Below are 23,743 nucleotides of genomic sequence, written 5' to 3'. Positions count from 1 at the left end.
GTGTGCATCCGTGGCCGTTGTTCCGTTTTCCATGATTTTCTGCGGACCCATTGACTTTCAATGGGTCCGTTGAAAACTCGGAAAATGCACCGTTGTTCATCAGCGGCTGTGATCCGTGTTTCCTGTCAGTCAAAAAAATATGACCTGGTCCGTGATCCGTGGCCGTAGGTTACTTTCATACAGACGGATCCGAAGATCCGTCTGAATAAAAGCTTTTTCAGAGCTGAGTTTTCGTGAAAACTCAGATCCGACAGTATATTCTAACACAGAGGCGTTCCCATAGTGATGGGGACGCTTCTAGTTAGAATATACTACGAACTGTGTACATGACTGCCCCCTGCTGCCTGGCAGCACCCGATCTCTTACAGGGGGCTGTGATCTGCACAATTAACCCCTCAGGTGCCGAGTTAATTGTGCATATCATAGCCCCCTATAAGAGATAAGGGGCTGCCAGGCAGCAGGGGGCAGACCCCCCTCCCTCCCCAGTTTTAATTTCATTGGTGGCCAGTGCGGCCCCCCGGCCCCCCCCTCCCTCCCTCTATTGTATTATTTTCATTGGTGGCACAGTGTGCGGCTTCCCCCCTGCCTCTATTGTATTATTTTCATTGGTAGCCAGTGTGCGGCCCCCCCGGCCCCCCCTCCCTCCCTCTATTGTATTATTTTCATTGGTGGCACAGTGTGCGGCCTCCCCCCCCCCGATCATTGGTGGCAGCGGAGAGTTCCGATCGGAGTCCCAGTTTAATCGCTGGGGCTCCGATCGGTAACCATGGCAACCAGGACGCTACTGCAGTCCTGGTTGCCATGGTTACTTAGCAATATTAGAAGCATCATACTTACCTGCTGCGCTGTCTGTGACCAGCCGGGAGCTCCTCCTACTGGTAAGTGACAGATCATTAAGCAATGCGCCGCACAGACCTGTCACTTACCAGTAGGAGGAGCTCCTGGCCGGTCACAGACAGCGCAGCAGGTAAGTATGATGCTTCTAATATTGCTAAGTAACCATGGCAACCAGGACTGCAGTGGCGTCCTGGTTGCCATAGTTACCGATCGGAGCCCCAGCGATTAAACTGGGACTCCGATCGGAACTCTCCGCTGCCACCAATGATCGGGGGGAGAGGGGAGGCCGCACACTGTGCCACCAATGAAAATAATACAATAGAGGGAGGGAGGGGGGACCGGGGGGGCTGCACACTGGCCACCAATGAAAATAATACAATAGAGGGAGGGAGGGGGGGCCGGGGGGGGCCGCACACTGGCCACCAATGAAAATAATACAATAGAGGGAGGGAGGGGGGGCCGAGGGGGGTCTGCCCCCTGCTGCCTGGCAGCCCCTGATCTCTTACAGGGGACTATGATACGCACAATTAACCCCCCTCAGGTGCCGTTAATTGTGCGTATCACAGCCCCCTGTAAGAGATCGGGTGCTGCCAGGCAGCAGGGGGCAGTCATGTACACAGTTCTTAGTATATTCTAACTTGAAGCGTCCCCATCACCATGGGAACGCCTCTGTGTTAGAATATACTGTCGGATCTGAGTTTCACGATCTAACTCATATCCGATAGTATAATCTAACATAGAGGCGTTCCCATGGTGATGGGGACGCTTCAAGTTAAAATATGCCATCGGATTGGAGAAAACACAGATCCGATGGTATAATATTGACTCCTGACTTTACATTGAAAGTCAATGGGGGACGGATCCGTTTGCAATTGCACCATATTGTGTCAATGTCAAACGGATCCGTCCCCATTGACTTGCATTGTAAGTCAGGACGGATCCGTTTGGATCCGCACGGCCAGGCGGACACCAAAACGACTTTTTCTTCATGTCCGTGGATCCTCCAAAAATCAAGGAAGACCCACGGAAGAAAAAACGGTCACGGATCACAGACCAACGGAGCCCCGTTTTGCGGACCGTGAAAAAATACTGTCGTGTGCATGAGGCCTGACTTATACTCCTTGATGAATAGCTTATATGGATATATGACGAATAATATGCTGATATAAAGTGTCTCTTTTATTTAAATTCCAGTATACCAGATTTCTCTTTTGATAAACAGTAATAGTATACGCATATACTTGTATTTTTAAATATATCATATAGACACCAGTGAACTTTTATAGTTAATATCTGCCAGCCGGATGGATGCTGGCTCTTAACAGATAACCAGTGTTTGGAATGACATCCAGAACTGTGTTATAATTACATTTGAATAAGTGTCCTATATGCTATATATTGCACTTTTATTTATGTTATATGTTTTACTTTTACTGTATAATCCACATATGTATGATCTGTGAGTTGCATGTGCACATTTGCAACCTCATAGACAATTAAGGTACCTGACCAAATATCCTCAAATTTATTATAAGGCTGTTAATGTTTTTTGGGGTTTTTTTTTGGGGGGGGGGGGGGGGGGGTATGTAATTTTAATTGTTTTATATGTTTTTATTCTAGGCAATAAATATTTGTATAGTTACCAATATTTGTGTAATCCAGTGCAACACCAGATAACTGAGTGCCCTCCATTTTATTTATAATTTACATTTTTTATTACATTGACAGTGGGTGTGTCTAGGAGTGTGCACCTATACCGTAGGTCCAGGTTGGAAGAGCCACCATAAACAATTTAGATCTACAGGTAAGTTACTGGCAGCTGACAAGGGAGGATTGAACATTGACTTCACTCCCTTCATGAACGGTTCTCCATCAATTTCTAATTCCATCTGTGTTGCTATAGTTTCCCCCTGGAGGGCCAGTAAAGTGTCCACCACCTGTTTATCTTTTTGGTCCTGTATTTTACTCATACAGAATCCCAATTCACCTATTACACTCGGTTTTTCTCCTTCTTTTGTTTCCCCCCTTAATCCCTTATCATTTTTATAATACCTATACAGGTTCAATTTCCTAATGGACTTAAACAAATCGACTTCAAATTCAACTGGATTAAAGTCTTCTACTAAACTAAAGTTCAAACCTTTTGAGAGCAATGAGAGGCAGTCACTGTCATGTTCTACATTTGTTAAATTAATGACATTACTTCCTTTTGTGTTTCTCTAATATCTTGCACCTCAAGTCTCGTTATTTCCAAGACATTTGCTTCCTTTTGTATCCTCCTTTCCAATTTCTTCCTCTTCGATCGCCCCCTTCTGGTTCTTCTCCAAAAGGGGCTTTGACATTTCCAGCTGTCATTTCTTTTCTCATATTATCGGTTATTACCATGTTACTTAAAGGGGTTATCCCATCATAATGATCACTGTTAAATCTGTTAATGATTTGACAGTGATCATTTTTGTAAATATACTTTATTAACAAATTCCCACCGATTAGGAGAAAATTCCTCCCCACTTACCTTATTGTTGTGACTCGGTCTCCCCTGGTTACGACCACCGCTCTTCCGCAAAATCCCGATGGTCGCGCTTGCCCAGAAGACTTCTTCTTTTCTCCCGGCCGGGCCACTCGCTGTCCTGAACGCGCACGCTGCCGCGCATGCGCGACGGTGACTTCTTCCCGGCCAGAATAGTACAGAGCTGTGAACGCGCACGCCGGCTCTGTACTATACTGGCCAGAAATAAGTCACATTGCGCATGCGCGGCAGCGTGAGCGTTCAGTCCAGCGCGCGGCCCGGCCGGGAGAAGACTTCAATCAAGATGAAGCCCGCCCCCAGCCAGAATCCAGAAAGTGAACGCGCGGTGGCAGCAGGTAAGTATAAAAACGCAAAGTGGGATAACCCCTTTAAGTCTTCTGAAGGACTTCAGTTGTCCAGCCATCCGTACTTCTCTTCCTCCCTTGTTGTCTCCTCCTGTATGTTTTTCTACTTTCCTTCCAATCAAAGACTCTTCCACTATCATAGTCCTGTTTATCTCTCAGGAATGTATCTTTCTTTTGTCTCTGCTTGTATAGGTATTATTTTCTTCTCTATAACATCTGCTGTTGATTGTTGGTTAATCTCGTTCTCAGTTCTTTCTTTGCCCGCTCTAATTCCAATGTCACCATTGGAATTAGCGTTATATCCCTGTCTACAGCAACATTCTGGATATCATCTAACAGATTCGGATTAATCTTCATAAGTGGAGCGCTCCATTTGTTCACCTCATCAAAAGCACCTACTTCCAGGTCTATTGGAAGTAAGCTGCCAAGTCTCGCGATATCTCTGGGACATCACGTGTGACGTATTCAAACCAGAGAGCGAGGACGCCAAGAGTGAGCGGCGGAACGAGCGGTCATATCGGACGGCTGAGGACGCGGAAGACGCATCTATAGGGGTAAGCTACATCTCCCTGAAATAGAATCTGTAATACACTGTTGAAGGCCGCATCACAAGTCGGCGAAAAGACTATTGAAGATAAAATCATATACAGGGATAATCCCTAACAGCATTTGCAGTGACTGCAGAGTGCAGTTCGTTTGGGACACAGAGCCAAGTGAACCATTATACTGTGGACATTGAAATTTGATACAAACGGACTCGGTTACCATTTTCATTCACATTTAAAGAGACAGTATCCCCAATATGATTTAACAGGATACACACTGCAACTGAGAGTGTTGGACTACACCTATGCTAATTTATGCGTTTCAGTTGATATAACCAGAGCATTATATTGCATTTTATTGTATCTTATCTTTTTAGGGGGGTTTTAAAGAATATGTTGTCAAAGATTACATAATTTTCTGCGACCACTCCACTGTGAGCGGTTAGGCGTTTAATAAATTATTGTTTGATGTGTACCTCATACTCTTTTATGTTTCTTTTCAACACCAACTGCATTAACTTAAATGAATATTCCATATGTAGGTTTTTCCACTCTTCCGTAAAATCCATATCATCTTGGTATTGCAACACTTTGTATACTTCCAGTCCTGTTGGCACTCTATTGTGAGTCTCGCACAATTGCAGTGAATTAATGGTCCAGAACAAACTGAATTCTTTGTAAGTTTTTTCACTTTAGCCTCTAAAGTTCTAGTACTCATGACTTGTAGGCTATCTTTTTCGTTGCACTGAGTGAAAAATGTGCCCGCATCCATGCGACCCTCATTTATAGCTGTGTCATAGTTCTTTGCCTGCTGGTCATAAAATGTTTATTTTTTGCCAAATAAATACATAGAATAGAATGCACTATAAAACCTCAAATGCAGCCAGACTGCTGAAGTCGGCCACATTTCTACAAAGTTATGGAAAGCTCTAGCATGGAAAAATATGTTAGTGGTTACTTTGAGTGAAAGATGCTGCAGAAAGTTTCAGTCTTCAAATGTTCATTCATTCCTTCATTCATTTTCAGACACCCTGATATGTCTGCAGCGCATTTGGCATCTCTTCACACTTGTACTGATGCACTTCTAGTGACACTGATTGTAATGTACTGTGTTCTGCCCAGCAGGGTTAGAAAATGATTCTAGTTCATTCTGCCAGAGTCTTGGTATTTCTCAAGTGGTTAGTGTGGTTATAGCACCATCTAGCGGTGTTAAGTTGTATTACACTTTGTTTTTCCTGTTACAATACTACTGTATTGTGGGAGTGCAAAGCATCCTGGGAAAGAGAAATTTCCAGTCTCCAGGACACATCAAAATATCAATAAAATTTGCTTCCAGTACGTTGATACATACAGATACCGCAGCAGGTCCAGATAGTGATGTGGGTTCAATTTACAGTCAGTCAATACGTATTACAAGACCGCGCGTTGATTGGAAGAACTTTTTAAGTTTAAACCATCCACTACGATATATAGGTGAGACATCAGGTTTATAAGTGTCCTCTTCCTCCAGACACCCTGTGAAATATCAGAAATCGCACTGATAGTGAAGTACTATATTTGCTGTTCCTATGCGCTCATGTGAATATACTCACAGCCGCAGATGAACATGCAGGCACATCAGATAGGTATAAACTCCTTGTACTCTTTCTATTTTCTTTTTCTTTCTCTCTATTCTATGGACTAATCTATGGAGTAATGCAATCCACTCCCATAGTGAAGTACAGTTTACAACGTACGTAAAAACGTACGTAAAAACAGGCATATAGATTAAAACAACCGTCCCACAATACTGCCCGACCCGGGTTTCGCTCCAAGCTTCGTCAGGGCGTACACCTGAACTCCTATCCTCAATCTTTAAATACCCTTACTCCAACCTCCCCCATCTAGCCTGTTAACCTTTCATATCCCTCACAACGAATACTTTAAATCCTTCACAGAATAACCACTACCTAGTTCACAAGATTAATTTTAATTTCTTCAGTTCTTTCAACAGACCTATATTATTCGTCTCCATTCATACATGCAGGTTTTCATTCATAAATGCTCAAAATTCTCGCATTGCGTCAAAGCCGTCTGCCTGGTTAGTCCGAAGCGATTCAAGCCCCATCCCTCTCCAATATACTAGTGTAAGGGGGACGGTCTGAATCGTACCTACTCAACCAGGCACGGCTTTAGATCTAGCTCCACATTAAGACCCTGCGGTTGTATAGTATCCATTTCAAATATCCATTTGACCTCACACCAATCTATTTTCGCAACCTTATCACCTCCTCGCCAATTTTCCTTCACTAGTTCCATTCCAGCAAATATTAATCCCTTCAGATTTTTCTGATGGGCATTTTTGAAGTGCATGGAGACACCATGTGTTTCAGGCCTTTTTTAATATTTCCTATGTGTTCTTGTATGCAAATTTTTTACTTTCTCGTTGTACGACCTACACATTGGAGGCCGCATGGGCACTCCAGCATGTAGACGACTCCTGAGCTTTCGCACGTAATTTGTCCCTTAACGTTTAAATCTATGTTTCTTTTATTTGAATGTATCATAGGGGTTCTTAGTTTTTTATTCTCCTTACTTCTATTCCTTCAGGGTGGACAAAATCGATCCTGTCCTTCTTTACTCTTATCTGATGGAATTGTGCTATGTACTAAATAATTCCGGAGGTTAGGGGCTCTTTTAAAAATAATGTTAGGACAATCAGGGATCTCTTTCCCTAGCACGGGATCATTTTTTAAAACTGCCCAGTTCTTCTTGACAGCATTCTTTATGAGGCCAGCATGCATTCTATATCGTGTAAGAAACGCGAAACAGAAATCTATATTCTTTTTGGCTCTTACCCTATCCACTATTTTCTCACTATCCTCCACACTTTGACTAAATGCAGATAATTCTTCCTCTGAGTATCCTTTTCCCCTGAATCTTTCTTGTATTGTTTTACTTTGTTCTTTAAATACTGCAACATCAGAGCAGTTGCAGTGAATTCTCCTGGTTTGCCCCTTAGGGATATTTTTTATCCACGGGCCGTAATGGCAGCTGCTTACATCAATAAATCCATTGACATCTATTGTTTTAAAGAATGTTTTGGTTTTAAAGCTGCCCTCTTCAAGATATATAGTTAGATCAAGAAAATTCACTGCACTATCACTGACGCTTCTAGTAAACTTCAGGTTCCAATTGATTTTATTATGCCCCTCAATAAATTCCTCTAGACCCTGTTTTTCTCCTTCCCACACCAAGAGGCAGTCATCGATATACCTCCGCCATATATTCAACTTACCCAGCTGTGTTTCTTTACCCAGCATGGGATTCATATTTTCACTCTCCCAGGACAACATAAAAATATTCACAAAGCTGGGAGCGTATTTCGCCCCCATTGCCGTCCCGACCCTCTGCAGTTAGAATTTATTATCGAATCAAAAATAATTATGCTCCAAGCAAAATTCAACACAATCAATAATAAAATCACCTTGTTTTTGAGACATTGAAATATCGCTATTCAATTCCTCCCTAATTGCTTTCAAACCAAAATCCTTCATATAAAATTTAGACTTTTCCTGTAGTTGTGTATGAATTATTTTGTTTTCCTGTCCAGCATTTTTTATTGGGGGGGGGGGGGGGGGCCTGGTTATTTATGAGATACTTGGCTACATTTAGTTTCCTTACATATCTATGTACGTCAAGGAACGTTTCAAATTTATTTAATCCGTTAGTAGTGCAAATTTCAGTCCCTTCTCCAATACCCTAACTTCTTGGTTTGACAGAACATGACTACCAAGGTGGAAGATCCCTGTTCCTTCCCTTGCTTTTTGGGGTGTTTGGGCCTGTCCTTCGTTCCTCCTCTCTTCCCTCTATCAAGCTTCTTTTTTGGGGGGTCATCCTCTGTTTTTGTACCATACTCCCATCCCCCATATTCTCTCTCTTTTATAGCTGGATGGGGAAAATTTTGTTTATTCACAATTGCGTCCTTCTGAATACACGTCTCTGTTTTGTCTTCCCTTTTATTATTATCTTATCTTTGGTATCTTTGTTGATAATTATTTATACCTCTATATTGTTCCTCATGATAGTGGCCTATTTTTCTCATAATCCTCACATATCTTCACAGATTTAAATACCAAATGTCAAACCAATTTGTTGAAAATAGAGAGAGAGATAAAAACCAAAAAACAGAAGAAATATGTGAAGATACTGTATGTGAGTATTATGAGAAAAGTAGGATTTATAAGTGGAAAAGAAAAAATGAAGACAAACAGACCTATATCAAGGGAGAATTAAACAATAAAAACGTGGGTTTACCAGACCAAGGAGAGTACATCGGGAATCAGATTAGCACATCAGAGGGGGGCAAAATATACCAAAAACCTTGTAATAATGATGATAGTAGAGTGAACAATCAGAACATTATGAAGTACAGGGTTATAGACCATAAAGGGGGCCACGTCGGAACTACGAATGGTCGGGCCCCAGACAGAACAATAATTTTAGAGAAGGAGGCTATAATCAACAAAATAGAAACTACCGTCCACAAAATATAATAAGGCGACCATTTCAGCAGTATAGTTACCAGTATAGAAATGGGAACAATTATACCTCTATATCATGAGGAACAATATAGAGGTATAAATAATTATCAACAAAGATTTTCAACAAATTATCAACAAAGATACCAGAGAGAAGATCATAATAAAAGGGAAGACAATACGGGGACATGTATTCAGAAGGACGCAACTGTGAATAAACAAAATTTTCCCCATTAAGCTATAAAAGGGATACAGAGAGAGAATATGGGGAAGGGAGTATGGTACAAAAACAGAGGATGACCCCCCCAAAAAAGAAGCTTGATAGATAGAAGGAACAGAGGAGGAACGAAGCACAGGCCCAAACCCCCAAAAAAGCAAGGGGAGGAACAGGGATCTTCAGCCTGAGTAGTCATGTTCTGTCAAACCAAGAAGTTAGGGTATTGGAGGAGGAAATGAAATTTGCACCTACTAAAGGATTAAATAAATATGAAACGTTTCTGGACGTTCATAGATATGTAATGTATAGAATGTATAGAAGCATTCAAAAGAGGAATATTGAGAGAGATAGAAAGGATAAATACAAAACCAATGGTACACAACATGACAAGAGAAGAAAAGACAGCATTAAGGGATTTGGAAAATAATCGGAATACCGTAATAAAACCAGCCAATAAAAGAGGGGAGCTGGTGATAATGGACACTCAAAAATATGTGGCGGAACTACATAGACAACTGGCCGATAGAGATACGTGCCTTGTCCTGAAAAAAAAAAACACTAATAGAGTTTAAGCAATAATTAGATAGACTGTTGTTAAAAGGATATAAAGATGAGATTATCAATAAAAAGTTTAAAGACCCTCCGGGGAGACCCATTGTCTCCTAGGTCCTTGTGGAAAAAATATGTGGCTGGCGACTGTTGATGTAACCTCTTTATATACAATAATTCCGAAGGATTTGGGTTTTAAAGCAATTAGGGAGGAATTAAATAGCGATATTTCAATGTCTCAAAAACAAGGTGATTTTATTATTGGTTGTGTTGAATTTTGCTTGGAGCATAATTATTTTTGGTTCGATAATAAATTCTACCTGCAGAGGGTCGGGACTGCGATGGGGGCGAAATTCGACCCCAGCTTTGTGAATATTTTTATGTAGTCCTGGGAGAATGAAAATATGAATCCCATGCTGGGTAAAGAAACACAGCTGGGTAAGTTGAATATATGGAGGAGGTATATCGATGACTGCCTCTTGCTGTGGGAAGGAGAAAAACAGGGTCTAGAGGAATTTATTGAGGAGCTTAAAGGGGTATTCCCATCTTAGACAATGGGGGCATATCGCTAGGATAAAGCCCCATTGTCTGATAGGTGCGGAACCCGCACCTATATCGAGAACGGATCGGGGAGCGCTGTGGCTGGAGGATCCCAGATTTCCCGGGGTCCGTCCACCACCAAGCGCTAATCCCCACACCTTTCAAGACAATGGGGGAATATCCTAGAGATATGCCCCCATTGTCTGAGGTGAGAAAACCCCTTTAATAAAAACAATTGGAACCTGAAGTTTACTAGCAGCGTCAGTGATAGTGCAGTGAATTTACTTGATCTAACTATATATCTTGAAGAGGGTAGCTTTAAAACCAAAACATTATTTAAAACAATAGATGTCGATGGATTTATTGATGTAAGCAGCTGCCATTACGGCACGTGGATAAAAATATCCCTAAGGAGCAGATCAGGAGAATTCACCGCAACTGCTCTGATGTTGCAGTATTTGAAGAACAAAGTAAAACAATACAAGAAAGATTCAGGGAAAAAGCATACTCAGAGGAAGAATTATCTGCATGTAGTCAAAGTGTGGAGGATAGTGAGAAAATAGTGGATAAGGTAAGAGCCAAAAAGAATATAGATATCCGTTTTGCGTTTCTTACACAATATACAATTCTCATAAAGAATGCTGTCAAGAAGAACTGGGCAGTTTTAAAAAATGATCCCGTGCTAGGGAAAGAGATCCCTGATTGTCCTAACATTATTTTTAAAAGAGCCCCTAACCTCCGGAATTATTTAGTACATAGCACAATTCCATCAGATAAGAGTAAAGAAGGACAGGATCGAATTTGTCCACCCTGAAGGAATAGAAGTAAGGAGAATAAAAAACTAAGAACCCCTATGATACATTCAAATAAAAGAAACAAAGATTTAAACGTTAAGGGACAAATTACATGCGAAAGCTCAGGAGTCGTCTACATGCTGGAGTGCCCATGCGGCCTCCAATGTGTAGGTCGTACAAAGCGAAAGTAAAATATTTGCATACAAGAACACATAGGAAATATAAAAAAAGGCCTGAAACACATGGTGTCTCCATGCACTTCAAAAATGTCCATCAGAAAAATCTGAAGGGATTAATATTTGCTGGAATGGAACTAGTGAAGGAAAATTGGCGAGGAGGTGATAAGGTTGCGAAAATAGATTGGTGTGAGGTCAATTTAGTCAAAGTGCGGAGGATAGTGAGAAAATAGTGGATAGGGTAAGAGCCAAAAAGAATATAGATTTCTGTTTCGCGTTTCTTACACGATATAGAATGCATGCTGGCCTCATAAAGAATGCTGTCAAGAAGAACTGGGCAGTTTTAAAAAATGATCCCGTGCTAGGAAAAGAGATCCCTAATTGTCCTAACATTATTTTTAAAAGAGCCCCTAACCTCCGGAATAATTTAGTACATAGCGCAATTTCATCAGATAAGAGTGAAAAAGGACAGGATCGATTCACATGGTGCGGATTTTGTCCACCCTGTAGGAATAGAACTAAGGAGAATAAAAAACAAAGAACCTATTAAATGGATACTATACGACCGCAGGGTCTGAATGTGGAGCTAGATCTAAAGCCGTGCCTGGTTGAGTAGGTATGATTCGGACCGTCCCCCTTACACTAGTAAATTGGAGAGGGATAGGGCTTGAATCGCTTCAGACTAACCAGGCAGGTATTCGTTGTGAGGGATATGAAATATTAACAGGCTAGATGGGTGAGGTTGGAGTAAGGGTATTTAAAGATTGAGGATAGGAGTTCAGGTGTACGCCCCTGACGAAGCTTGGAGCGAAACCCGGGTCGGGCAGTATTGTGGGACGGTTGTTTTAATCTATATGCCTGTTTTTACGGACGTTTGTGAGTATAATAAAATTAATTTTATGTTAATCTTGTAAACTGTACTTCACTATGGGAGTGGATTGCATTATTCCATTATTAGTCCATAGAAGAGAGAGAAAGAAAATAGAAAGAGTACAAGGAGTTTGTACCTATCTGATATGCCTGCATGTTCATCTGTGGCTGTGAGTATATTCACATGAGCGCATAGGAACAGCAAATATAGTACTTCACTATCAGTGCAATTTCTGATATTTCACAGGGTGTCTGGAGGAAGAGGACACTTGTGAACCTGATGTCTCACCTATATATTGTAGTGGATGGTTTAAACTTAAATAGTTCTTCTCCCAATCAACGCGCGGTCTTGTAATACGTATTCAGGACACATCAGCAGAACTGTCCTTTTGCATATCTCCTTAAACTTCACCATCCTTGTAAAATCATATTTGGTGAGAGATCTACCTTTGTTTAAGGGATATTGTGTTATGCATAGCTGTTCAACTAGTTGTAATTGTTACTCAGGGAGTTGTTACTACTGTTAGCTAGACATGTAATCTTATGTACAGGCAGACATTTTACCATATGCTTTAGTGTTAATGCAAATGTTATAGTGCATGCTATCTATACTTTATACTTATACTTGCTATTTGTATTTTTGTAGTTTTACCAATCAACAATCCTGTTTTACCAATAAAAAAAGTTAGACTACAAAGAACAGTCCTCTTATTTGGAAGACAGGAATGGTTTACAGCATTAGAGATTTTATAATAGGATAAATTGTCACCAAAGTTTTGTAGAAAGAGGCATAAGAGAAAAAAAAGTGACTTGTTAAAAATACCTTTAATAAATGATCAAGTGGGTATAGGTATAAATATACCAACTGTGAAAAAGCTACGTTGGCCGAGAGAACTCAGTAAGGGAGTAGCAATCCCTTGGACAAAAAAACAAACATAAAGACACCGTAAGCACAGGGGAAAAATAGGTAAACAGAGAAAAAGGGATAAATAATTACTTATAGCCCAGAGATGCAGGGCTAAAATTAGGCACTAGCTACCCCTAGAGTCCCTAGAGGTCTGCTGTGCCCAGGGCGACCCCCTAAAGGTGGAGGTTCCCTGTCCCCGTACCTAGTGCTAACAGGTCCCTGGAATTCCCTAGTTACAAAAAGTTCCAGGAAACACTTAAAATACAATGACGAATAAATGGTGCTCTATATGGATGTATGTCACCATTATTCTCAGGTGAGCAAAATCCGCTGGTCACTAAAATGTTCCCAACAGAAAGGTGGTCACCACAAAAACCCCGACGCGTTTCGCCCAATGCTAATTAGGCTCATCAGGGGGTACGATGAAATATGGTACTTAGCTTTTGCAACCGGATGTTAAAGACCATGATACTTTATTCCGCTGCCGGTCCCCAAGAGGAGGAAAGTGACCCTCCTTCCGCTCAAAGGTGCCTAAGAACGAGTAAATAAAAGTGTAACTGATAAGATAGCCTCGCAATGGTAAGTCACTAAGACAGGTCACACGGCCATGCACGTGATGCCCACACAGGACTCACAGCTGGCCATCAACCAAAAGAAGGCCACATGATTACATGTATTATAGAATTACAGAGGTAAACAAAGCAGGGGAAAGACTACGTAAAATTCCCAATATTCCTGATCTAGGCCCATAGAAAAGAGGGATAAGGCCCAGTGAAACTTACAGGCGGTAGAGATGAGGATTCATCCAGGCAGGGGTCGAGCTATAAGGGTCCAAAGCTGACCCCTGCTACAGTGAAGTCAATTATTTAAAGACTGGCGCCGGTACAGCAGCACTTCCGGACGCTCAGACACGATTTCCGGTCTTTTGGAGCGCATACTGGAACGCAGGTGATTGCGCGTCACTTCCGGGATCGTGGAACGCAAGGTGGAACGCATGACGAAACCGGAAGTGACATCGCATCAGCCGCCAGAACCCGGTGGAACGCATCAGTGGAACGCAAATGCTCCACCCAGGTCCACAAGCGCTGCTGGAGCCCTATTAGGAGATCCCTCAGGTGGGAACCACTCAGGAAACAGCAGCTATTAGGGGGGAACAAAATAAGGTCTCCCTAACCCTAAACAATGGTCCAAAAAAGGGACTAAAGGACCTTATGGAAGTTTTAATTATACCAGAAGATACAAATAAGGATAGGTCTAAATTATAATAATACTCTGTGTGGTCTCTTAATCATTGGAACGGAGACCGCACAGAGTTTTGCACAAGGATAAGGGGATCAGATAATAAGATCACCTATATAGTAAGATGCTTTACGCATCGATTAGGACAGTTAAGGGGGCAACATACCTAAATAATAAATACTAGACACCGACTGAAGAAACATATTAAGGACAGGGAATAACTAGATGAAACATGTAAAATTTAATCTTTCGTTAAGGCCCCGAGGGGATTGGGACTGGAACCGGTAGATCCATGAAGCCTCTTTCTTCAGAATCTTTTTGTCCCAGTCCCCTTTTCTTTCCGGTAGTGGGAGTACCTCTAGTACGGAAAAACGAGCACAGGTCAAATCACCCCTGTGGATGTTGTTAAAATGATGGGCCACTGGGGTATCTTTTTGCTTCCTAATATCGTTTAGGTGCTCACAGACCCTTCTCCTGAACTCTCTTTTGGTTTTACCAATGTAGTCAAGAGGACAACTACACTGACAGATGTACACGACTCCTTTGGTTCTGCAGTTAGCAAAGTCCCGGATGGTAAAGGGACGTTGTGTCGCAGAACAGATAATTGTTTTTGAGGTATTGATGGAGCTACAGGCTTTACACGATCCACACCTGAAGACACCCAGGGGCTTTCGGTCCAGCCAGGTGCCTTCTTGTCACGGAACCATGAACCAGACGTACAACAAGAGATAAGTGAAAATAAGAAGGCTTTATTGAAAATAAAGCAGTAAAGCAAAAGTCCAAACGGATGGCGAAACCGAAGCAGAGTCTTAGCGAAGCCAGAGGTCAGGAACCAGAAGGGTAGTCAGACGAAGCCAGGATCAGGAACCAGCAGGGTAGTCAGACGAAGCCAGGATCAGGAACCAGCAGGGTAGTCGGACGAAATCAGGATCAGGAACCAGCAGGGTAGTCGGACGAAACCAGGATCAGGAACCAGAAGCAGCAGCAGACTAGAAGCATGTGAACACAGGAGGACCAAGCAAGGAACTGAAGCCACAGACCTCCTATATATATGAGCTAGGCATCCAGCTCCTCCCAGTGGGAAGGAGGAGCCGCAGGGTGGGAGGCTACAAGAAACCCAGAAACCAAGATGGCCGCCAGCACATGTCAAACGAAGGAGAACAGCAAGAAGGTAAGACCATGACAGTACCTCCCCCTCAAGGGCCCCTCCTCCGCGGAGTAAAGAACGGTTTCTGAGGGAAGCATGCGTGGAAGGCTCGGAGCAAGGCAGGAGCATGGACATCTGCGGAGGGAACCCAGGAACGCTCCTCTGGACCATAACCACGCCAATGGACCAAAAACTGCACCCGACCGCGGACCAGGCGTGAGTCCAGGATATTGCTCACCTCATACTCCTCACGATTACCCACTTGGACCGGACGAGGCCGAGGAACCGAGGAAGTGAAACGATTACACACCAGTGGCTTCAACAGGGAGACATGAAACACGTTGGAGATCCGCATGCCAGGAGGAAGCGCAAGGGCATAGGCTACCGGGTTTACCCTGCGAAGCACTCGGAAGGGACCAACAAAGCGAGGCGCCAGCTTGGGAGTGGGCACTCGAAGGTTGAGGTTGCGGGTGGACAACCATACACGGTCTCCGACCTGGTAGGAAGGAGCAGGCGCTCGTCTGCGATCAGCCTGGAGTCTCTGGCGCTGCGCAGAGACCTCAAGGGACTTCTGGATGAGTACCCAAGAAGCACGTAGGACGGAAAGGTGATCCTCCACAGCCGGAATATCCTGGGGAGAGAATACCTCCGGTAACACGGCAGGTTGGAACCCATAATTGGCCATGAAGGGAGACGTCCCAGAGGAAGAGTTCACCGCCGTGTTCCTGGCAAACTCAGCCCAAGGCAGGAGGTCAACCCAATTGTCTTGGTGATCGGAGACATAGCAACGAAGGAATTGCTCCAAGGCCTGATTGGATCGTTCTGCGGCCCCATTGGACTGAGGGTGGTAGGCCGAGGAGAAGGAGAGATGAATCCCCAACTGGGAGCAAAAGGCGCGCCAGAACCTGGACACAAACTGACTCCCCCGATCCGACACAATCTCCTTGGGCAAACCGTGCAACCGGAAGACCTCCCTGGCAAAAATCGTGGCCAACTCTTGTGCAGAGGGTAACTTCTTGAGAGGAACACAGTGGCACATTTTGGAAAACCGATCCACAATCATGAGAATGACCGTATGGCCTCGGGATGCAGGGAGGTCCACAATGAAATCCATCCCCAGGTGTGACCATGGGCGCTCCCCGGTGGCTATGGGTTGCAGAAGGCCCAACGGAAGGTGCCGAGGGGACTTACTCTGGGCACAAACGGAGCATGCCGCTACATATGCGGCGATGTCGGAACGTAGGGAAGGCCACCAGAACAGACGTGAAACAGCCCAGGACAGCTGATTCTTTCCAGGATGCCCCGCGGTCTTGGAGTTATGGTAGGTTCGCAACAACCGAGTGCGCGACTCCTCAGGCACAAAACATCTGCCGTTGGGTCTCCCAGAGGGAGCACCAGATTGAGCCGCCAAAATCTGCTCACCCAGGGGAGAGGTCAGGCTGGTGCGAATGGCGGCCAAGATCTGATTCGGAGGTATGACCGAAGTCGGAATCGACTCCTCCCTTGACAGCTCGGAGTACTGCCGTGATAAGGCATCCGCCCTGATGTTCTTGGAACCGGGTAGGTAGGAGACCACGTAATTAAAACGTGACAAGAACAGGGCCCATCTGGCCTGACGTGGTGTCAATCTCTTGGCCTCAGAAAGGTAGGTCAGATTCTTGTGGTCCGTCAGGATGAGGACCGGAACCACCGAACCCTCGAGCAAGTGCCTCCATTCTTTAAGGGCCTGCACGATGGCCAATAACTCCCTGTCACCAATCTGATAGTTGCACTCCGCGGAAGACAGTTTCCGGGAGTAAAACCCACAAGGAAGCAGAGGACCCTCTGGTGTTCTACGCTGAGACAGAAGGGCGCCTACTCCCGTCTCAGACGCGTCCACCTCGAGGACAAAGGGCAACCCAGGGTTGGGATGCGACAGAATCGGAGCCGACACAAAGGCGGACTTTAGAGCCTCAAAAGCTCGGATGGCCTCGAGCGGCCAGACCTGGGAATTACTGCCCTTCCTGGTCAGATCCGTGAGAGGCTTGGCTAGCATGGAAAAGTCCCTGATGAACTTCCGATAATAATTGGCGAAGCCCAAAAAGCGCTGCAGGGAACGAAGACCACTGGGCTGGGGCCACTGTAAGACAGCCGAAACCTTCTCAGGATCCATGGAGAACCCCTCAGCGGAAATGATGTAACCTAAGAAGGTTACCTGGGATCGGTGAAATTCGCATTTCTCAAGCTTACCGAACAGCTTGTTCTCTTGTAACCGTTGCAACACTCGTCTGACATCCAGAATGTGGGCCTCCATGGATTCAGAATATACCAAGATGTCATCCAAATAGACCACCACACACTGCTGCAACAGGTCACGGAAAACATCGTTGATGAATTCCTGAAAGACTGCGGGCGCATTGCACAACCCAAAGGGCATAACCAAGGATTCATAATGACCGGTCCTGGTGTTAAACGCGGTCTTCCACTCATCGCCCGCCTTGATCCTTACCAGGTTATATGCCGCCCTCAGGTCGAGTTTGGTAAAGACCGTGGCCCCTTTAAGGCGATCGAACAGCTCGGAAATCAAGGGTATCGGGTAAGCGTTCTTGATCGTGATGCGATTGAGACCCCTGTAATCGATGCAAGGCCTCAACTCACCGCCCTTCTTTTTCACAAAGAAAAATCCAGCCCCTGCCGGGGACGAGGATTTGCGAATGTGTCCGCGTGAAAGCGCCTCCCTCACGTACTCCTCCATGGCCTCATTCTCCGCTACCGACAGTGGATAGACCTTGCCACGAGGAGGAACGGCACCAGATTGTAACTCTATGGCACAATCGTATGGGCGGTGCGGAGGTAGGGCAACCGCGCGCACCTTATCGAATACATCCCGGTACTCCTCGTATTCAGGAGGCAACAGAGAGTCCGAGGAAGTACACAGCAACTTGACAGACCCATGGATGCAACTAGCCCCACACTGCGGTGACCACGAGAGGATCTCGGCCGATCTCCAATCGAAAGTCGGATTATGCTTCCGGAGCCAGGGGTACCCCAAGACCACCGAGTAGTGTGGAGACGAAATAACCTGGAGGCAGACCGACTCTCTGTGAACGGCACCAATGGCTATCCCCACTGGAAGGGTCTCATGAGTCACGTGTGGCGGCAGAAGGGGTCTGCCGTCTATCGCCTCAAGAGCCAGTGGGGAACCTCGAGCCTGCAGAGGAATGGAATTGGCGGCAGCGAACACCTTATCAATGAACAAACCACCAGCACGAGAGTCCACCAACGCCTGGGTCGTCACCGAGCCCCCGACCCAGGAGAGGACAACAGTGATCAGTGGTTTGTCAACACGGGAAACCGGGGACGAGGAGACTCCACCCAAGATCTGCCCCCGACAGGATCTCAGGTGCGAGCGTTTCCCGGACGGTTCGGACATGCCAACCGAAAATGCCCACCGAGACCACAGTACATGCATCGGCCCTCGCGTCTCCGGAGTACCCTCTCCCCCTCGGACAGGCGAGCAAACCCCAGCTGCATGGGTTCACCCCCAGACAAGTCATCCCCAGGAGGCGTGGGAGGAGAGGGAGGCACGGGTGGGACAGCAAACGTAGGCGCCAATCTGTTAGAAAACCTCCGCAGGCTCTCCTTAAAGGAAGGTCTCTCCCTGAGTCTGGTGTCAATCAAAATCAGGAAAGAAATAAGAGACTCGAGCTCCACTGGTAGGTCCTTAGCTGCAACCTCATCCTTCAAGGCATCCGAGAGACCATGAGAGAAAGCAGCGACCAGAGCCTCATTATTCCAGCCCACCTCTGCTGCCAGGGTACGAAACTCAATGGCGTATTCAGCTACGAATCGTGAACCCTGTCTGATGGACATAAGGAGCTTCGCAGCAGAGGCAGCACGAGCCGGCACATCGAATACCTTCCGAAGAGAAGCAACAAAACCGGAAAACTCGGCAACCACCGGATTGTTGTTCTCCCATAAGGGGCTGGCCCAGGCCAAGGCCTTGTCCGAGAGCAGCGAGATCAAGAAGCCCACCTTTGATCTCTCAGTAGGAAAGGCATGTGGCAGCAACTCGAAATAAATGCCCACCTGGTTAAGGAAACCTCGGCACTGAGTTGGCTCTCCCCCAAAGCGCTGTGGAAGAGGGGCAGAACCGGTCATACCCCGAAACACCGCAGGTGCAACAACAGGTGTCGGGGTAGACTCTGGCGCAACAACCGGAGCGGCAGTAGGAGCGGGCCCAGGAGCGACAAGCGACCCATCGGCAACGGGAGCGAAATGAGCCGTGCGTTCAAGCAGGGTTTGCAACGCCACAGCGAACCGACCCAACAGGTGATCCTGCTGATCAAGTCTGGCAACCAGCGTGGGTAGCGAGGATGGCCCTGTACCGTCAGAATTCATGGCTTGGTCCTAATGTCACGGAACCATGAACCAGACGTACAACAAGAGATAAGTGAAAATAAGAAGGCTTTATTGAAAATAAAGCAGTAAAGCAAAAGTCCAAACGGATGGCGAAACCGAAGCAGAGTCTTAGCGAAGCCAGAGGTCAGGAACCAGAAGGGTAGTCAGACGAAGCCAGGATCAGGAACCAGCAGGGTAGTCAGACGAAGCCAGGATCAGGAACCAGCAGGGTAGTCGGACGAAACCAGGATCAGGAACCAGCAGGGTAGTCGGACGAAACCAGGATCAGGAACCAGAAGCAGCAGCAGACTAGAAGCATGTGAACACAGGAGGACCAAGCAAGGAACTGAAGCCACAGACCTCCTATATATATGAGCTAGGCATCCAGCTCCTCCCAGTGGGAAGGAGGAGCAGCAGGGTGGGAGGCTACAAGAAACCCAGAAACCAAGATGGCCGCCAGCACATGTCAAACGAAGGAGAACAGCAAGAAGGTAAGACCATGACACTTCTTTATTGGGGCCCTCGTAATGACTCTGAACCAGGCGGTCCCGCAGGCTTCTCCCTTTGCGGTAGGTCACCTGGGGGTATGTCCTGATTGCCTGCGTTAGGTCTGGGTCCATTGCGAGTACTGGCCAATGTTTTTTTAAAATGGATATTATTTCTTTATTGCTGGAATCAAAAGTGGAAATCAGACGAATCTGACCCTCACCCAGGGTTTCTTTTTGTCTAGGTAAAAGTAGATCTTCCCTTTTTATTGATTCCGCATGATGGAAAGATTCTTTAAGGAGTGGCAAGGGGTAGCCTCTCTGCAATAATCTGTTTTTCAGCTTATTTGATTCAAAGTAGAAGTTACTTCCTGAAGAGCAGTTTCTGCGAACCCGCAAATATTGGCCCCTGGGAATACCCCTCTTAACAGCCAAGGGGTGATGACTCTCCCAGTGCAGAATGCTGTTGGTTGCCGTTGGTTTATGGAATACTGAGGTGATCAAGGTCCCCTCAGACTTCGTCACTACTACATCGAGGAAAGTAATCTGTTCCCTCTGCGTCTCAAAAGTAAAGCTTAAACCGATATCATTTTGGTTAAGAGTATTTAAAAACTCATGAAACGCAGGTATACTGCCCTCCCAGATCAGGAAAACATCGTCGATGAAGCGAGTCCAAAAGGTAATGTTCTCGCTCCACCAACGATGCTGATCTGGGAAGACAAACCGGTCCTCCCACCAACCCAGGAGGAGGTTGGCATAGGTGGGGGCACATGAGTTCCCCATTGCCGTCCCCCTGAGTTGGTGGTAGAAGGAGCCATTGAACAGAAAAAAATTATGTGTCAAAGTGTAATCAAGGAGCCTCAGAATAAAGTCATTATGCTGATTAAACTGAGTGCCCCTGGTAGACAGGAACGAAGAAACCGCCTCTAACCCTCGATCATGTGGAATGGATGTATAGAGAGACTCTACGTCTATGCTTGCCAAGATACTGTTAGGGTTGATAGATAGCGTCTCGATCTTTCGAAGGAAATCCATCGAATCCCTAGTATAAGATGGTAAAGTTATTACAAAATCGCGGAGTACTTTATCGAGGTAGATACCAGTATGATGTGTTAAGGAATCGATACCTGAGACGATGGGTCGTCCCCTCAGGGGCTGTAACCCCTTATGTATCTTTGGCAAGCAATAGAACGTAGCAGTCTGGGGAGCCTTGGGGAGCAGAAAGTCAAATTCAGTTTTATTTACAAGGCCTTGTTGAAGACCCTGGACCAGGATCCTGGTAAGATCAGCCAGAAAGACTTCTGTCGGGTCAGACGACATTTTTTTATAACTTTTTTTTGTCATTCAACAATGTAAGACACATTTTTTGATACTTTACATGATCCAATAGTACCAGGTTGCCACCTTTGTCCGACTGTTTTATGATTACATTTTTGTTCTCTTCCAAATTACTTAGTGCCTTAAATTCAGGCCCAGATAAATTGGAGTGAGACGGAACAGTCATTTTAAGCTGTTCAATCTCAGAGATCACTAGCCGCAGGAAGATGTCAATGTGCTCAGTACTGACTACAGGTGGCGATCTAGTGCTCCGAGACCGTAACTCCGTGAAAGGGCCTTTACCCGGTATTTTAGTGCCCTCCTCACAGAGTTCCATTAGATTTTGGAATGGTTTATGCTGAATGTCAGAATGCACACTGTGTGAACGTGTATGAAGACAGAACATACTGAAACACTCATAGTGACACTGATTGTAATGTACTGATACACTTGGAGTGACACTGATTGTAATGTACTGATACACTCGTAGCGACACTGATTGTAATGTACTGATACACTCGTAGTGACACTGATTCTAATGTACTGATACATTCGTAGTGACACTGATTCTAATGTACTGATACAGTGCCTTTCAAAAGTATTCACCCCCCTTGACTTTCGTATTTTGGTGCATTACAACCTGGCATTAACATGGATTATTTAAGGATTTGCATCATTTAATTTACAGAACACGCACACAACTTTGAAGATGTTTTTTTTTTTATTGTGAAGCAAACAGCAAATAGGACAAAATAACAGAAATTGTCAATGCGCATAACTATTCACTCCCCCCCCCCCCCTAAAGTCAATACTTTGTAGAGCCACCTTTTGCAGCAATCACAGCTCCAAGTCGCTTTGGATAAGTCTCTATGAGCTTGCCACATCTTACCACTGGAATTTTTGCCCATTCCTCCTTGCAAAACTGCTCCAGCTCCTTCAAGTTGGATAGTTTGCGCTTGTGAACAGCAATCTTTTAGTCTGACCACAGATTTTCTATTGAATTGAGATGTGGGCTTTGACTAGGCAATTCCAACACATTTACATGTTTCCCCTTAAACCACTCAAGTGTTGCTTTAGCAGTGTGTTTGGGGTCATTGTCCTGCTGGAAGGGGAACCTCGATCCTAGCCTCAAATCACACACAGAGTGGTACAGGTTTTGCTCAAGAATATCCCTGTATTTAGCACCGTCCATCTTTCCCTCGACTCTGACCAGTTTCCCAGTCTGGCTGTTGAAAAACATCACCACAGCATGATGCTGCCACCACGTCTCACTGTGGGGATGGTGTTCTTTGGGTGATGTGATGTGTTGGGTTTGCGCCAGACATAGCGTTTTCTTTGATGGCCGAAAAGTTCAATTTTAGTCTCATCAGACCAGAACACCTTCCTCCATACATTTTGGGAGTCTCCCACATGCCTTTTCGCAAACTCACAACGTGCTATTTTGTTTTTAGCTGAAAGTAATTGCTTTCTTCTGGCCACTCTGTCATAAAGCTCAACTCTATGGAGCGTACAGCTTATTGTCGTCCTATGTACAGATACTCCAGTCTCTGCTGTGGAACTCTGCAACTCCTCCAGGGTTACCTTAAGTCTCTGTGTTGCCTCTCTGATTAAAGCCCGCCTTGTCCGGTCCGTGAGTTTTGGTGGGCGGCCGTCTCTTGGCAAGTTTGCTGTTGTGCCATGATCTTTTCATTTGGTTATATTAGATTTGATGGTGCTCCTGGGGATCATCAAAGATTTGGATATTTTTTTATAACCTAACCCTGACTTGTACTTCTCCATGACATTGTCCCTTACTTGTTTGGAGAGTTCCTTGGTCTTCATGGCAGTGTTTGGTTAGTCATGCCGCTTGTTTAGGTGTTGCAGCCTCTCGGGCCTTTCAAAAAAAGGTGTGTATATGTGATGACAGATCATGTGACACTTAGATTGCACACAGGTGGACATCATTTCACTAATTATGTGACTTCTGAAGGTAATTGGTTGCACCAGAGCTTTTTATGGGCTTCCTAACAAAGGGGGTGAATACATACACACATGCCAATTTTCTGTTTTCTATTTCTAAACAATTGTTTTATTTTTATAATTTTCTCATTTCACTTCACCAACTTAGACTATTGTGTTCTGATCCATCACATAAAATTCAGATTAACAAAACATTGAACGTAAGGCTGTAATGTAACAAAGTGCAAAAAAAGTCAAGGGGGTGAATACTTTTGCAGGGCACTGTACACTCGTAGTGACACTGATTGTAATGTAATGATACACTCATAGTGACACTGATTGTAATGTACTGATACACTTGGAGTGACACTGCAACTTGGATTGGAGTGTGTGATTGTGTTCCCTCTT

Source organism: Bufo bufo, chromosome 5 (assembly GCF_905171765.1).
Source record: "Bufo bufo chromosome 5, aBufBuf1.1, whole genome shotgun sequence".
Classification (NCBI taxonomy): Eukaryota; Metazoa; Chordata; class Amphibia; order Anura; family Bufonidae; genus Bufo; species Bufo bufo.
The sequence above is the reverse complement of the archived record's forward strand: the minus strand, read 5'-3'. Positions refer to the sequence as shown.